The following is an 18,755-nucleotide window of genomic DNA, read 5'->3' as shown; positions in this document are numbered from 1 at the left end:
CCACCACTACCCCCTCTTTAAAAAAAACAAAGAAAGAAAGAGAATAACCTAGGACAGAAAAATGGGTTAATCAAGATGTGAGAGTTAGCCAATGAGAGGCTAGAGCTAATGGGCCAATCAGATTTATAACTTACAGAGATCTTTGTGTGATTTTTCTCCGGGACTAAACAGCTGGGGGTACCACGCAGGACAAACAACAACAACAACAAACAGGACCCCTCATGTTACAAGTCTGTTTATCTGCTTAGTCTGTGGTCACCCAATCTTAGTAGAGGTAAGACTTCTCTAGAGTCCTGAATACTTTTCTTTTCTGGTTGAATCACAATATCTGACTCTTAGTTTTTATTATTCATGCTTCACACATGTGTGCAAATGAAAGAATGCAGGGATATAAATAGATTAAAGTATAGAAATGTATACAGATTGTATAAATGCACATGTGTATAAAAACACATATGTGTTTAAACATGTACATATGTGTAAGTGAACGCATGAAGAGCTGTGTTTTGGAGACTGACTGATTAGAACTTCTATGATGTGGAGACGTTGGAATGTTGCAGGTCTAGAAGCTTACTTCAAGGTAATAATAGCACCCTGAAGAGTACACCTTTGCGGGTGAACTAATTTCCCATAACTAATAAATAAAAGTCTTTCAGAATTTAGTCACTTAGCAGAGCACTGGATTCTGACATTCTAAAAGCTAAGACTGAAATCAGACAGCATCTTGCAATTGTAGGATAAATTTTCCCATTTTGCCTGTCACCTCCTCTCTGTTGCTTCTACTAATTGATTTACAGATTTCTTAAATTTCCAATGAAAAGTTCATTAAACTGCCTCCACATTGGAATATGGTATCTGGGATCACCTAAATCTGTGTTCACTGGCCATGGTACAAAAATTTGGGTCTAGAATAAATTCTGCCTTTTTCTATTTGAGCTGGGGTAGAGATCTTTTTCCAATGGTACAAAAGCAATATACAGCAACAAACAATTGATTCAGCTGTTTATATTTGTATACTTGTTTATTTATAAATGTCTGCATTTTCTTTATAACAATAATTAAAAAAACAATGACTTTGAGAGGGAATGGGGCTGAGGAGACAGGACAGAGTTGGAGACGGGAAAAGAATAAGGGACTAAAAGAATTTTCATTTAAATGTGAAGGTGTTAGGAAGGGGAATGATCTAAATATATTGTCTTCAAAATTTAAGTTAAAAATATAAAAATTTCAACATACAAAATTTTAAACATTGACTAACACAACCCATTGAAATCAAGGAAATAGTACAGGGAGTATGCACTGTATTTATTCTACCACAAGATATGAGTGATAGAAAGAACAGAACATTGATTTTAGAGTACAGACATGCAGAAAAATTATGCACCAGAGGATCAGGCAGTAGGCAAGCTAGTCTAGGAAGGCATAAGAAAGAGAGTCAAGCCATGGGCAACTACAAACCATGCTTCTTAACAGAGAATTATCATGGAGTTTAAATGAAACCTCTGAATCTGAGGCTAGGAGGTGGGTAAAGGTACAAAAATGTGAATCTGTTGGTCATTGCAGTGAAGCACACAACAGTGAGTTTCCTGTGGTCTGTTTTAGAGCCACACAGCAGCCACCTTGGCTGGTGATTAGCTACCAGCTGGTTTTCAAGTGTCAGGGCCTGTAGTATTCTCATGCTATGGTGGCTTCCTAGTATCAAGCCACTATGGAGACACCCTCCAACTGAAATCTACCAGAGCAGTATGTTCTGGGTTTACCTCAGAGAGTGAGAGAATCCATCCAGCATTCAGAATTCACACCTCAATAAGGCTAAAGAGCTCTGATGTTCAAAGTGAGAAAAGGGGTCCTATTACACAGGCTGGTCGACATCAGACCTTCATAAAATAGAAACTCAGGAACAACTTCAACCAAAGAAAATATAAGAATCCACACTGTCAGTTGGCCTCCCTCCATATGTACAGCTGGAATCTGCAATGACTGAGAACACATAGAATCCTTTCTGTTATGCTTCATCTTCTTTTCTGTATTTTAAAATTTGATTCAAATTTTCTTCACTATATTTAGCAGAGTAGGTATGCTTTTGTTATTTGAGACTATCTGACATGCATAGAGTGTGTTTTTATCAAATATGCACCAACTCTCATCATCCATGGATGCTAGCAGGTATGAATAAAATGTCCATGTTATCCCCAACTTGATTTCTCCATGTCCTATGACTTTACTATTTGATGTTCTCATCAAACAGGTCCTATCATCATATATGGTAGAGTAACCAAGATGAATGGAAAAAGCTTGTAGTGTTTGAGTGTACATGGACTACATTCACAAATTATTTAAAACAGGTAATCCATACCTAACAGTGGGCTTTGTATTTGATGGTCAATAGTATCTGGGAGAGGCATTATCCCCCTATAAAATAACTCCATTTAAATGATTTTTAGATGTACTTATTTTAGTAAATATACTACAGTAGTATATCTCCATTAGGTTTTCTGCAAGGTCTTAATATTAGATATTCATTCACACACTCTCTCCACTGTGCTCTCCCATCACTCATCACTTAACACTTCCTGCTCCAGTATTCTCATTTTCTGCTTTGTATCACATGTATTCTATTTCACAGATAGTGAAATCTCCACTCCTTTGCACCTTTTTTTTTTACTAAATTATATGTATACTCAAGTTAAGTATAGGTATGTGAAACTTCAAACCTAGAATCTGCAAATGAATGCAATTGCATTGTCTTATTATGTCTGGGTTACCTCATTCATAACTGTAATTATAGCTCTAATCACTGCATGTAGATTTCATAATTCTATTTGTATTTTTAGCTGAATAAATTTAAATTGTGTACAAGTACCACAATTTCAATATCCATTAATCGTTGCTGGACATCTAGGTATATTTAATTTCAAGGCTATTGTGAATAGAGCAACAATGAAAATAGAAGATCAAGAATTTCTATAGTCAGATATGCAGTCCTTTGGGTGTATTTCCAGGATTGATAGACATAGTGGATAATATAGATATCTTTAAATACTTTAAAAAATCTTCCACATAAATTTTCATAGGAGCTACACCAGTTTGTGTTCCCTTTTATCCCACATAAATGTCAGTATTTTTTGTAATTTATGTTCCTTGGAAAAATGAAATCTCAAAGAAGCTTTCATTTGTATTTCACTGACAGCAAAGTAGATTGAACATCATTTACTCTTTTTCAGTCATTTGTATTTAATCTAATTGTGATTTAAATTGGGTTGTTTGTTCTTATTAAAATTTAAGTAAATGTCAGTTGAGAAGACATTGGGACCTCTAGTTCCTGTTATTCCAACTTCTCAGGTTTTGGATTAAGTGAGAACATTTGAGATGTAATCTTGAAGCCATTCAGTATTGATGTGTGAATGGGTTATTGGGTGTTTGTAGCCTACACATGAGTGCATAAGGCAGTTTCTCTTACACTATTGGGCACCCATTACATAAAAAGCCATGCTGATTTTTGTAACTTGGGATATTTTTCCTGGCAGATTTCATAATGCACTTGGAAACACCAAGAGACTTATGCTTCTCTCTCCAGTCCTTGCTTTCCCTCCCAATGTATTTTCTGCTTGCTCATGGAGTTTGGTCTGCCTATTCCTTATGTACCTTCTCTAATTTCTTTTATGCCTCAGAGATTGAATTAATCCTGTTGTTTTATTGTAAATGGATTGACTTCAAGATATCTCGGTACCAAAGATGACACACTGGATATCCAAACACCCATTGAGTATAATAATCTCTGCCACTTCACACACACAAAGTCTCTTACTTCTAAATCCTCTCTTCCCTCCCAAAAAAACTTTTTTATCTGTGTTTTCTTTGCTCCCTGCACTTGTCTTTATGTTTGAAACTTCTTTGATCTTTGTTTGCCCCAATCCCTCCCTCTGATCACTGGACATAGTTTTACAGAGATTCTAATATCTTTGTGTCATGTATAATACTAAAAATTGTTTTATTCTATTGTACTTTATAAAAATGCAGTTATGGGATTTGATTTTAGCCTTTCCTTTACTAGATCTGAGCATGCTATTTGAAAGTTTCTTTCAAATATGTCCATTATCAGATTGGCCTTCAGAATCTATTAAAGGAAGAAGAGCAAACAAGAATATCACAGGAAAATTCATTGTGTCATTTAAAATATATAAAAAGAAATATTTTTCCGATAAGGATTTTGTCAGCTAATCAACTTTCTCCCTTATATCCTTAAAGCATCTACTAAAGTCTAAAATGTATCTTAAGATTTTAAAGAGAATTTGGTAAACTTTATGTATCCGAGGATTTGTAATTCATTGGTTATGATTTAAAAATATGTGAAATAATTAACAAAAAGTCAGTTAAAATTTGTAACAAAAGAACTGATTGTTAAAAAATCTACTTAAATGAAACTTGGATTCAAATCTTGTTTAGGAAGACTCATCAGACACAGCACTCTCTATATGTGTCTTGAATTCAAATCCTGTTTATGTAAAATCAAACTTACTAACAGCAAATATTTGATGAATGTTGTTAAGTTTATAAGTTTTTAAGAATCTATTTAGGACAACATGAACTGTTTTAGAGAAGCATATGTGAACAGTTATGTCACTGGTATGTGTTCAACACTAGATAATATCTAGATAACCTAGATAAGAAGCTATCTGTGTTTAATGAATAGTTACATTTAATAAATAAGGCTTATAAATTCCTAAATTATATCCAGCTAGAATAAACTGACTTGAAGGTGGACATATACCCTCTATGTCCTTGATAATTTATTAATTTTTAGCTATTTGAATAGACTAAGTCATATAAGAAACTGATATTCTGTAAGTATTCACAATGAATGAATCACAAAACTAATGTTCCCAGTCTCACTGTGGACTATAATTGTGGATTAACATCTTAGTTTGATGCTAAAAGATCTTCACTTAAATCTTTAATGCAAAATTGTAAAACTCAAATTTAACAGATATAAAACTGTAAAATTTTAATCATAGAAAACATAACAACTGTTGGCATAAAAACAGAGACGTGTATCTATGAAATTGAACTGAAGACCCTGACATTTATCCAAACACCTATGAAAACTTGGCTTTTGAAAAAGAAGCCAAAATTGTAAAATGGAAAAAAGAAAGCATCTTCAATGAATGGTGCTGGCATAACTGGATGTTGACATGTAGAAGAATGAAAATAGATCCATACGTATCACCATGCACAAAATTCAAGTCCAATTTGGCCAAGGATCTCGATATAAATCCAGTTACACTGGACATCATAGAAGAGAAAGTGGGAATAACACAGACACTGATAACAATAATTGATAAATGGCACCTCCTGAAAATGAGAAGCTTCTGTAATCAAAGAACACATTCAATAATACAAAATAGCAGCCTACCTATTGGGAAATGTTCATGGACAATTATACCTCTGACAAAAAAATGCAAGACATTATACATCAAATTACCAAATAATCCAATTAAAATGGAGTATAGGTCTAAACAGGTAAATATCAACAAAAAAATTTCAAATGGCCAAGAGACATTTAAAAACTGTTTAACACCATTTGTAATAAGGGAAATGCAAATCAAAATGATTCTGAAATATTATGTTATGTCTGTCATAATGACTAAGAACAAAAACACTGATGACAGCTTATATTGAAATAGGTGCAGTAAGGGGAACACTTATCTACTGCTGGTGGGAGTGCACACTTGCACATCACTTTGGAAATCAGTATGGTGCTTTCTCAGTTTGGAAATCAATCTATCTCAAGACCCAATACCGCCATTTTAAGGCATATACCCAAAGGTTGTTAATTCATTCCACAAGGACATTTACTAAATTAAATTCATAGTCATTAGTCATAATAGCTGGAACCTATAAACAACCTAGATGCCCCTCAACTGAAAAATAGATGAACATTTGGTCCATTTACGGAATAGAGAATTATTCAGTTGTAAAAGCAATGGCATCATGAAATTTGCAGGCAAATGGATGGAACTAGAAAAGAATTATCATGAGTTAGGTAATTCAGAACCAGGAAGACAAACACAGTATGCACTCACTCAAAAGTGAATATTGGTTGTAAAGCAAAGGATAACCACACTATAATTACAGTCTCAGAGAGGCTAGGTAACAAGAAGGACCCTAAAAGAGATGGACACATCACCCTGAGAACGGGAAATAGATGAGGTCTCCTGGGTGCACTGGGGTAGAGGGATAGAGGAGAGGATATAGAGGATATGAACATGAGGTCTGGGATGGTTGATTTGAGGGAGGGACAGATTGGTGACTACCCTCATTGTTACCAGGAGGCTTTCATCCAGTAGCTAATGGAAGCAGATGCAGAAATCCACAGTCAAACATTGGGCCCAACTTGGCAAGTCCAGTAGAAAAGAAAAAGGAGCTATTATAAGATCATGGGAGGAACAAGATCATGATGGGGAAACCTGAAGACAGAGCTGATCTCAGCTCCTAAGATCTAACACACTATGGACTGATAGCCAGGGAGTCTGCATGGGACCAAACTAGGCCCTCTGCCTAGTGACAGTGTGGTTTGGTGTGTTTGTGGATCCCCAGGCAGTGGGACTAGGATCTGCTTCTGGTCCATGAGGGATCTTTTCGAAGACCATTTCCTATGATGGCATTCCTTCCTCAGCTTTGATGCATGAGGCGTTGCTTGATCCTGCCTTAACTTGATGTGCCAGGTTTTGTGAACTCCATATGGGAGGACTTTTCTTTCATGAGGAGTGGTTGGGGGGTGGGGCAGGGAGAGAGATGGGGTGGTATGAGAGGAGGGGAGGGAGGAGAATCTATGTTTGGTATGGAAAATGAATAGAAAATTATAATAAAAATAAAATAAAAGCTACCAACTTGTAATCTATAGAAAATTATTAAGACATGCAAGTTAATTATTAGGTCACTTTATAAATAATCAAATTCTTTAATGGGCTCAGAGCAATGCTTTTCATCATGATGAGTACAAATTAAATGAGGGACAGACTTTAGCCTTCTGGATGTGCTATCAAGGACAAGCCTGAAGCAAATAACTAAAAATAAGTAAAGTTTGTCTCAAATAAGGTATTATTAATAAATTATATGATATCCCTCAATACCCTCAGAGAGATCTGCTGAAATTGGAATTTAAGTTACTTGATGAAAAAAGCATCATTTGATAGACAAAAATACCAGCTTCTAGAATCAGCAGCTGATTTAATCCACAAATACAATGGCATAAACAGACTCTACTTGGATCTTCCCTCAGTTGTGAAAATATAGACCACTGGGCTAATACCTGGCACATGCTTCACCCACCACCAGGTTTTTGCCAGAGTGTAAGAACTGTTGAATTGAATGCTCTATTCTGCCTCTCCAAGGTAGGGTAGTTTTTCCAACTCCCTCCTCTCTAGTAATTCCCATAGGGCTGGTGGTTGAAGGTTGATGCTTCCCTGTTTGTCTGCCAGAGCCTAAATAGTATCTTGTGTGATATTCAAAGACTGACAGTCTCTGCTCCCCACAAAGTCACTGAGAACACTATGGAGGAACCCACGCTGATTAGCCGGGTATCTGGTAAAGTCTCTGTCATTTTAATGGTTACAGAGGCCATTGAAATTATATTTCCTGTTCAGATTTATCCTTCTCAGTTCTCTGATGATGTTGTTAAAAAGTTGTAGTTTTATAAGTGTATCAACAGACAGATACTCAGTTCCTCCAAACAAGGTTATAGCTATATGGTCAGTCATATCATATTTGAAAATTAGGTCTTGTTTTTTCCTAAGCTAATAGGTCATCTGCTCAAGAAGGCAGACATACTGATAGGGTTACCTTGCTGACATGCATCACACTGAGAAAGACAATCTCACAAAATTAGGTTTAGATGAAAACTAAACTGAAGTTACCATGCCATTACTAGCCACAGTTTTTAATATTCTTTATTAAAAGAACTGAATATTCTTCTACCTCCTGCCTTAGTAGGTTACTGAAATTTCTGTCCCGTGAATATATTCCTAAGAGTACCTCAAGTGCCAAATAGATCAGTCATTTCCAGAGTTTTATTTTTATTTACCCTATAACATCACAACTACTTACAGGCCTAGAAGGGTGTTTGCTGCTCACAGAGAAGTACATGGCCTGAATATTCAAGAAATTGCTTTTCAGTAGAGGACGCTTCTATTTTAGAATTGATGTTCAAAAGAACACAGGGAACAATTATAGCAACAATAGAGAAAAATAACAGGAAAAAATGAAAATGCAAGCAAGCGAAATAACTCCTCCACAATATCATAAATAATAAACAAATAAAGTCAAATATATTCAGAGATATCAAATACTAGACAAGTAATTCTACAAGTAAAAAGATAAATGACCTAGAAAATTCTAGAAACAACCAAGTGAATTCAACCAGGCATTGAGACAAAATGCAATGCTGTATAGGAGGACAAAGTCTGAGGGGAGAGTAAATGAGCAATATATATATGTACATCTGTCTATATCTATATCTTTATCTATATCTATATGTCAGTACCAAGAAGACAAGGTCAAAAATAATACAAATCCTAACAAGAAATTAAGATTACTTGGGAAGGGAAGTAGAAATGAAAAACACAAAACCTCCAATAAAAATACAGTGAAAAGTGACTCCAGCAGCACTGAGGAAGCAGAAGACAGAGTATCAGGAATGAAGAATGGGATTTTTCAGACGTCTGCATTGAAATATTAATGAGAAATAAATGAGTAATAAACCTGACTACAGCATCCAAACACTGATATCCTTTAAAGAGACCAATTAGGGATAGGAACATATGGGATAGGTGATATTAACAAATCTAGTAAAGACATGGGGATTTAACAGAAACTCTTCATGTCTGTAGAAAAAAGCAGACATTCAAACGTAAGATATTTAGAACCTCAAATATATGTAAATGACCCTTGACCGAAGGATGTATAAGGAAAATTTGGTACATTTACATGATGGAGTACTACACAGCAAAAAAAATGACATCTTGAATTTTTCAGGAAATTGGATAAATCTAGAAAACTCCATTTTTAGTGAGGTAACCCAACCCAGACACACAATTATCACATGTACTCACTCATAAGTGGTTTTTAAACATAAACAAATTAAATCAGCCCACAAATTACAATCTCAGGGTACCTAGACAACAATGAGAACCCTAAGAGAGACATACATAGATCTAAACTACGTGGATAGTAGAAAAAGACAAGATCTCCTGAGTAAATTGGGAGCATGGGGACCTTTGGGAGGGGAATGAAGTGGGGGAGAGGCAGGGTGGGGAGAGGAGAAAAATGCAGAGCTCAATAAAAATCAATAAAAAAGAAAAAAATAAAAGGATAAAGTTTGCAACTGAATTTCACATTTCTGTGTATACAGTTCATCATTCTTAAAGGAATTACCTGTGCACAGATGAGCATGCACTGTCATGTAACCAAAATACCATCAGCACACAGTCACACAAGTACTTACAAAATCCATTGAAATGATATTTCTGGTTTGCTATCAAAATCTATCCATGTAGGTACATCAGACCTACGAAATGTGGTATAAATTGGGATAAATGCACCTAGGATTATGTCAGCCTTCATGTAGGTGCTGGACTTCAAGAATTCAGAACAGTTCAGGTGAGACATTTCCCCTAATGTAAACGAAGTTTGCAGGAGGAGTAGGAAGAAATGAAGCAAAGGAATGACCATGTCAAGTTCTGCACTATACAGGGACAATGCCCGGTATCTAGTCTGAACCAAGGAGATTATTGGCTTAGGGCATGGAACAGGCTCAGACCTCACCAGTGATATAGAAGACTCTGCTACATCTGGTTCCTGGTGTTGTATCAGCCTCTCAGACCATACATAGTCTATGATTCTGATGCCAGACAAGGGCATAGACAGAGGCAAAGTTCAGACAACTCAGGGTAAGACAGAGCGCTCAGAATCTCTTCTAACTGAAACCAGGGTTGGTCTGAATACACTGGCTTTGCATGCTTCTATTTTCCTCTCATACATATGCTCTGGGGATCTGATAGCCCTGAGACTCTGCACCTGCATCCTCTATGCTGATGAAAAACATATTTATTTCTTTCCTTATTCCCCCATCTCTATGATCTCATAATCATCCACTGTTGACTTTGGAGAGCACCATACACTGAGTCATTAAAATTCAGCTTGTATATTTTGGATTGCTGCTTTGGATAACACAGCAAAAGCATGAAGAGGTAAGAAAAAGCCATAGCTGATGTCACAAAGCATGCATTTTCAATATTCCATACAATGGCTTAACAAGAGGAATAAGTGGTGATATCAGTTTCTAGTGTATGCCGTTCAGAAACACAGTAACCTTGCATCTGTCTTGACCACATCATCTGCTCTCTCATCCTTGTAGCACCGTGCACAAAACTCAAGTCCAAATGGATTAAAGACCTCAATATCAGCCCGAACACACTGAACCTGATAGAAGAGAAAGTGGGAAATACCCTACAACAGATGGGCACAGGTGATCGCTTCTTAGGTATAACCCCAGCAGCACAGACATTAAGGGCAACATTGAATAAATGGGACCTACTAAAACTGAGAAGCTTCTGTAAAGCAAAGGACACTGTCACTAAGACACAAAGGCAACCTACTGACTGGGAGAAGATCTTCACCAACCCCACAACAGACAAAGGTCTGATCTCCAAAATATATAGAGAACTCAAGAAACTAGACTTTAAAATGCTAATTAACCCAATTAAAAAATGGGGCACTGAACTGAACAGAGAATTCTCAACAGAAGAAGTTCAAATGGCCAAAAGACACTTAAGGTCATGCTCAACCTCCTTAGCGATCAGGGAAATGCAAATCAAAACAACTTTGAGATATCATCTTACACCTGTCAGAATGGCTAAAGTCAAAAACACCAAGGATAGCCTTTGCTGGAGAGGCTGTGGAGGAAAGGGTACACTCATCCATTGCTGGTGGGAATGCAATCTTGTGCAACCACTGTGGAAGTCAGTGTTTCGGTTTCTCAGGAAATTCGGGATCAACCTACCCCTCGACCCAGCAATACCACTCTTGGGAATTTACCCAAGAGATGCTCTATCATATGTCAAAAGCATTTGTTCAACTATGTTCATAGCAGTATTATTTGTAATAGCCAGAACCTGGAAACAACCTAGATGCCCTTCAATGGAAGAATGGATGAAGAAAGTATGGAATATATACACATTAGAGTACTACGCTGCGGTAAAAAACAATGACTTCTCTAATTTTGCATGCAAATGGATGGAAATAGAAAACACTATCCTGAGTGAGGTATCCCAGACCCCAAAAGATGAACATGGGATGTACTCACTCATAATTGGTTTCTAGCCATAAATAGGGGTCACGGAGTCTACAATAGGCGAATCTAAAGAAGCTAAGTAAGAAGGTGAACCCAAGGAAAAACATATAGTTATCCTCTTGGATAAGGGAAGTAGACAAAATTTCCGGGGAGAAAAGTGGGATGTTGGGGGTGTGGTGGGATGGGGGTAAGGGGAGATGGGGAGAGAAAAGGTAGAAGGAAAGGAGGGGGGACTTGGGGAAACAGGAGGATCGGGATAAAGGAAGGTTGGATAGGGGAGCACGGAACCCCATTTCTTAGTTAAAGGACCCACTTTAGGATGGGCAGGAGACTTGACCCTAGAGGGGATCCCAGGTGCCCAAGCTGAGGCCCCCAGTTAGTTCCTTGGGCAGCTGAGGATAGGGAACCTGAAATGACCCTACCCTAGAGCAATACTGACGAATATCATGCATATCATCCTAGAACTCTCATCTGGCGATGGATGGAGATAGAGACAGAGACCCACACTGGAACACTGGATAGAGCTCCCAAGGTCCCAAGGAGGAGCAGAAGGAGGGAGAACATGAGCAAAGAAGTCGGGACCACGAGGGGTGCACCCACCCACTGAGACAGTGGAGCTGATCTACTGGGAGCTCACCAAGGCCAGCTGGACTGTTACCAAAAAAAGCATGGGATAAAACTGGACTCTCTGAACATGACGAACAATGAGGGCTGATGAGACGCCAAGGACAATGGCACGCGGTTTTGATCCTATGCAATGTGCTGGCTTTGTGGGAGCCTAGCCAGTTTGGATGTTCACCTTCCTAGATATGGACGGAGGGGGGAGGACCTAGGACGTACCACAGGGCAGGGAACCCTGACTGCTCTTTGGACTGGAGAGGGAGGGGGAGAAAAGTGGGGGGAAGGGGAGAGGGGTGGGAGGAGGGGGAGAAGAATGGGAGGAGGGGGAGGGAAATGGGAGGCTGGGAGGAGGTGGAAATTTGTTTTTTTTCTTTCTTTTCTTTATTCTCCTTTTATCAATAAAAAAAAATTGTGAAGATGTAAAAAGGAGTAAGGGTATTCCAGACAAGTACAAAGATCATTTCTAACCTCATCCATTCACAGTATTAAGGTTCCCAAGTAGCAAGCTCATAGAGTATTCTGTTGTTAGTGCACTCTGGTACAGTCTCTCCCCAAATAAAAATTCTAAAAATTATAAATAAATAGAATAATAATTCTTCTCTACATTTCTTCCTCCTTCTTCTAGTGCTACTTATCAGAAATATCATTGATATATTTTGCAGATTGTTATATATTACTGATAATTATGATATAGTATAAAATAAATCAAATTTTGGCATATGTATATATGTTAAATATATATAAACAATATGTAAAAAGGGCATGGATTTTCAAAAAAAAACAAAGAGGGTACATTGAAATATTTGGAGGGAGGAAAGTGTGGAAATAATCATATAGTTATATCTAAATTAATAAAAGGTAAATAAATAAGTGGATGTCTTAATTTTTTATTATTGGACTTACAAAGTACTTTTGAATTGAACAATATACGCTACCATTGTTAGTTTTTCTGTGCACAGCTTGAAGAATTTCTTAAATTATCTCTGGTTTGTCATTAAAATTTGTTGTTTGACAAGACATTCCAGAATACTCTAATGTCCAGACTATCACAGTCACCATTCAAACTTATATCAGGGGATTGACAGCTTAGGATCCAATTATGACTGAGATCAGGCAGCATTTGATTTCTTTTGCTGGCTCATGTCACTGAATATAATTTCTGCATTGGTGTACATATTCAAAATAAAATTATCTTTCTAGAAATGTTGAATGCCGTTCATATAAAGGCAGAAAACCACAGGGCTGGAGCTGCTGACTTCTACTGCTTATTGGACAAGAACATGATAGCCTCATTCATTTACATCTACACAAACTTTATGTTTTAAATGGTACCTGCACTGCCTAAGCATGGATGTACTGGAACTTGCTATGCAGAAGAGGTTGGACTTATACTCTTGAGTTTCACCAGCCCCTACCTTCCAAGTGCTAGGATTAAATGCATGCACCAGCACACCTAGTTCTAAGATTTACTTTAATTCCTTTCCTCAATTTTAAAACTTAGCTGGGTGGGACCTTGCCCTGAGGTCCACCACTCTTTTCCATTATTAAATGTTTATCTTCTTGTTCAGTATGCTCTATTTCAGTAGAAATTCTCATTAGTTTCACCACTGATAACAAGAGTATAAGGTCTATACTCTTTATAGATTCCATCTGCCAATGGAATTAATCCAAATTATTTCAAATTTTTTTATTATTGAAAATTTTCACCTCCTCACCTCCTCCCATTTCACTCCCACTCCCTGCGACTCCCCTTCCTGCTCACTCTCCAGTCTGAAGAGCAGTCAGGGTTTCCTGTCCTGTGGGAAGTCCAAGGTCCTCCCTGCTCCATCCAGGTCTAGGAAGGTGAACATTCAAACAGACTAGGCTCCCACAAAGTCAACCATGCAGTAAAATCAAAACCCAGTGCCATTGTCCTTGGCTTCTCAGACAGCCCTCATTGTCAACCATATTCAGATAGTCCAGATTGATCACAAACTTATGGAAGCTGAACAGTTAACTACTGAACCACCCCTGTGTCAGGGAAGAAATAAAGAAATTAAAGTCTTCTTTGAATTCAATGAAAATAAAGACACAACATATTCAAACCATTGGGACACCATGAAAGCAGTGCTAAGAGGAAAGTCGATAGCTCTAAGTGCCCACATTAAAAAAACAGAGAAAGCACACATTGGAGACTTAACAGCACACTGAAAGATTAAGAAAAAAAAAAGCAGACTCACCCAGGAGGAGTAGAAGACTGGAAATAATCAAACTGAGGGCTGAAATCAACAAAATAGAAACACAGAAAACAATCCAAAGAATCAATGGAAACAAGAGCTGGTTCTTGGAGAAAGTCAACAAGATTGACAAACATTTATCCAAACTAATCAAACGGCAGAGAGAGAACATGCAAATTAACAAGATCAGAAATGAAAAGGGAGACATAACAACAGAGAGTGAGGAAATTCAGAATCATTAGCTCTTACTACAAAAGCTTATATGCCACAAAGTTGGAAAATGTAAAAGAAATGGACTTGTTTTTAGATAAGTACCATTTACCAAAATTAAATCAAGCCCAGGTGAAAAATTCACATAGACCTATAAGTCATGAGGAAATAGAAGAGGTCATAAAAAATCTCCCAACCAGAAAAAAAAAGCCCAGGCCCAGATGGTTTTATAATGCAGAATTTTATCAGAACTTCCAAGAAGAGCTGATACCTATACTCCTTAATGTGTTTCACATAATAGAATCAGAAGAGTTATTGCCAAACTCTTTTTAAGAAGCTACAGTCACCCTGATTCCAAAACCACAGAAAGACCCAACCAAGAAAGAGAATTACAGACCAGTCTCACTTATGAACATCCATGCAAAAATTGTCAACAAAATTCTGGCAAACAGAATCCAAGAGCACTTTAAAATAGTATCCATTACGAACAAGTAGGCATCATCCCAGAGATGCAGGGCTGGTTCAACATACGAAAGTCTATCAATGTAATCCATCATATAAATAAACTAAAAGAAAAAATCATATGATCATTTCATTAGATGCTGAAAAAGCATTTGACAAAATTCAACACCCCTTTATGATAAAGGTTTTGGAGAGTTTGGGGATACAAGGATCATACCTAAATATAATAAAAGCAATATACCTCAAGCCAACAGCTAATATCAAATTAAATGGAGAGAAACTCAAAGCAATTCCACTAAAATCAGGAACAAGACAAGGCTGTCCACTCTCACTATATGTCTTCAACATAGTTCTGTTTTAATAATTTTTATTGAAAAAATTTCCAACTCCTCCCCACCTCCCATTTCCCTCCCTCTCCCCCACTCATCTCCCCTCCCCCCACTTTTCTTCCCCTCCCTCTCCAGTCCAAAGAGCAGTCAGGGTTCCATGCCCTGTGGGAAGTCCAAGGTCCTCCCCTCTCCATCCAGGTCTAGGAAGGTGAGCATCCAAACAGGCTAGGCCCTCACAAAGCCAGTACAGGCAGTAGGATCAAAACCTAGTGCCATTGTCCTTGGCCTCTCATCAGCCCTCATTGTTCGTCATGTTCAGTGTCCGTTTTTATCCCATGCTTTTTCAGTCCCAGTCCAGCTGGCCTTGGTGAGCTCCCAATAGATCAACCCCACTGTCTCAGTGGGTGGGTGCATCAATCGCGGTCCTGACTTCCTTGCTCATGTTCTCCTTCCTTCTGTTCCTCATTTGGACCTTGGGAGGTCAGTCCAGTGCTCCAATGTGGGTCTCTACCTCTATCTCCATCCATCGCCAGATGAAGGTTCTATGGTGATATGCAAGATATTCATCAGTATGGCTATAGGATAGGGCCATTTCAGGTTCCCTCTCCTCAGCTGCCCAAGGAACTAGCTGGGGATATCTCCCTGGACACCTGGGAGCCCCTCTAGAGTCAGGTCTCTTGCCAACCCTAAGATGGCTCCCTTAATTAAGAAATATACTTCCCTGCTCCCATATCCACCCTTCCATTATCCCAAACATCCCATTCACCCAAGCTCTCCCCATCCTCTCCTTCTCACTTTTCTCTACCCATCTCCCCTTACCCCCATCCCACCCCACCCCCAAGTTCCCAATTTTTGCCCGGCCATCTTGTTTACTTCCAATATCCTGGAGGATAACTATATGTTTTTCCTTGGGTTCACCTTTTTATTTAGCTTCTCTGGGATCACAAATTATAGGCTGAATGTCCTTTATTTATGACTAGAAACCTATTATGAGTGAGTACATCCCATGTTCATCTTTTTGGATCTGGGTTACCTCACTCAGGATAGTGTTTTCTATTTCCATCCATTTGCATGCAAAATTCAAGATGTCATTGTTTTTTACCGCTGAATAGTACTCTAATATGTATATATTCCACACTTTCTTCATCCATTCTTCCATTGAAGGGCATCTAGGTTGTTTCCAGGTTCTGGCTATTACAAATAATGCTGCTATGAACATAGTTGAACAAATACGTTTGTAGTATGATAGGGCATCTCTTGGGTATATTCCCAAGAGTGGTATTGCTGGGTCCAGGGGTAGGTTGATCCCGAATTTCCTGAGAAACTGAAACACTGATTTCCAAAGTGGTTGCACAAGTTTGCATTCCCAAAAGCAATGGATGAGTGTTCCCCTGATTCCACATCCTCTGCAGCAAAGGCTATCATTGGTGTTTTGGATTTTAGGCATTCTGACATATGTAAGTTGGCATCTCAAAGTTGTTTTGATTTGCATTTCCCTAATCACTAAGGAGGTTGAGCATGACCTTAAGTGTCTTTTGGCCATTTGAACTTCTTCTGTTGAGAATTCTCTGTTCAGTTCAGTGCCCCATTTTTTAATTGGGTTAATTAGCATCTTAAAGTCTAGTTTCTTGTGTTCTTTATATATTTTGGAGATCATACGTTTGTCTGATGCAGATTTGGTGAAGATCTTCTCCCAGTCAGTAGGTTGCCTTTTTGTCTTAGTGACAATGCCCTTTGCTTTACAGAAGCTTCTCAGTTTCAGGAGGTCCCATTTATTCAATGTTGCCCTTGATGTCTGTGCTGCTGTGGTGATACCTAGGAAGTTGTCTCCTATGCCAATGTGTTATAGAGTACTTTCCCCTTTCTCTTCTATCAGGTTCAGTGAGTTCATACTGATATTGAGGTCTTTAATCCATTTGGACTTGAGTTTTGTGCATGGTGATAGATATGGATCTATTTTCATTCTTCTAGAGGAAGACATCCAGTTATGCCAGCACCATTTGTTGAAGATGCTTTCTTTCTTCCATTGTATACTTTTAGCTCCTTTATCAAATATCAGGTATTTATAGGTTTGTGGGTTAAAATCCAGGTCTTCTATTCAATTCCATTCGTGGAAATTTTTAATAATAATAATAATTTCTCTCTAATTAGCTCTACTGACATCTCTTTACTTTCTCCATCTCTCTCTCTCTCTCTCTCTCTCTCTCTCTCTCTCTGTCTCTCTCTTTCTCTCTCTCTCTCTCTGTCTTTCTCTCTATCCTGCTGCCATTTGTCTGCTCTGTTGCCTCTGCTCACTGCTCTGCTGCCTCTCTCTGCACTTCTTTCTCTGCTCCTCCACGGCCAAACTCTCGACAATTATAAGGCACAGGTTTTGGGCCCAAACACTTCTCATAACCAAAAATGAGTCGTATACTTTCTCTCAAGCTAAGAATATCACATGACTGGCCAGGGAGCAACCATGGAACTTGCACATAGCTCTGAGTTGGTGAGGGTTTCCATACAGGAAGTAAACAGTTGACTGAACCTTGAGCCTGAGACTGGGACGATGGGCAGAAAGTCAATTATTGATAAAGTTATGTCTTATGAAGTTGTATCTATTCTGACATTTAATTCACCAACAAACAACACCTGGGAAAACGACCTTGTATTTTTTTGTCTCTAGGAGCAAATACTTGGCTTTGAATTTGCTCTGACCCTAATGTTAGCTTCTCTGTGTAAAATGCTGTGTATACGACTGAGAATCCCATGTCAGTCTGCATAATGTAAATTACAGGCAGAAAATATCTCCCTGAAAACCACAGCTGTATGGGCGCCCCCACAGGAAGAACATTTTTATGAGATAAACTAAAAAGCAGTGGGGAACACCCAAAACTGTTAATAAGGGAGAAATGAAGTTATTGGGGAAGATATGAAGTGACTCTGAGAGAAAACACAGACGTAGCAATTGGTTTCCACAGTCAGTGTCTTCATGGCCTTAACAGGTGGGTCCCCCTCCAGGAATCATGCCTCTGAAGGGTCAACCTGCTAAGGACTATTTGTTACCTGCTGTATACTACCAAGCAGCTCTTGGCATTTGTGTAGGCAAAGGACACTGTCGGTAGGGCTGCTCGGAGGGTCAGCCATCAGCTGCTCAAGATTGTGGGAGAGCCAAAGAGTTGATGATCTATCATTCAATTTTGCCTTTCTATCTGAAGGCCTAAAACTTAATTCTGTAATACCAGTAGTAGTGGTATGAAACTTAACTCTCAGGGGCAAAAGAAAAAAAGATAATCACACTCCCTTAGGGTCTTTCTATCACCTCTGTCTCAAATATATTTCTTTTATTAATTCTCTCCAGATAACTCTCTTCGGTATATCTCTCAATGTCTTCTTTCTAAGAGACTTTAATTGAATTTACTGGAAACACATTGAATATTTTAATACATCCTAAAGTATGTGAGGGATATAGTGACCAGGAAGGCAACAATCAGAGCTATGCTGAATAAAATTGTGAGGTTCTCAGAATGATATATTTGGGTCTTTGACTCTCCTAGGTACACTCAGGCATAACTTTGCCAACTGCTCAAT

General features: G+C 38.2%; 1 pseudogene; it reads right to left on the bottom strand.

Annotated features, from left to right (window-relative positions):
- Nucleotides 1-18,311, bottom strand: part of LOC142847069 (vomeronasal type-2 receptor 116-like) — a 49,707-nt pseudogene extending 31,396 nt beyond the window's left edge.
- Between the last annotated feature and the right edge of the window lie 444 nt (nt 18,312-18,755).

The sequence above is a fragment of the Microtus pennsylvanicus genome, chromosome 1 (genome assembly GCF_037038515.1).
Source record: "Microtus pennsylvanicus isolate mMicPen1 chromosome 1, mMicPen1.hap1, whole genome shotgun sequence".
NCBI lineage: Eukaryota > Metazoa > Chordata > Mammalia > Rodentia > Cricetidae > Microtus > Microtus pennsylvanicus.
Note: the sequence above shows the minus strand (reverse complement) of the source record. Positions and strands in the feature narration are given on the sequence as shown.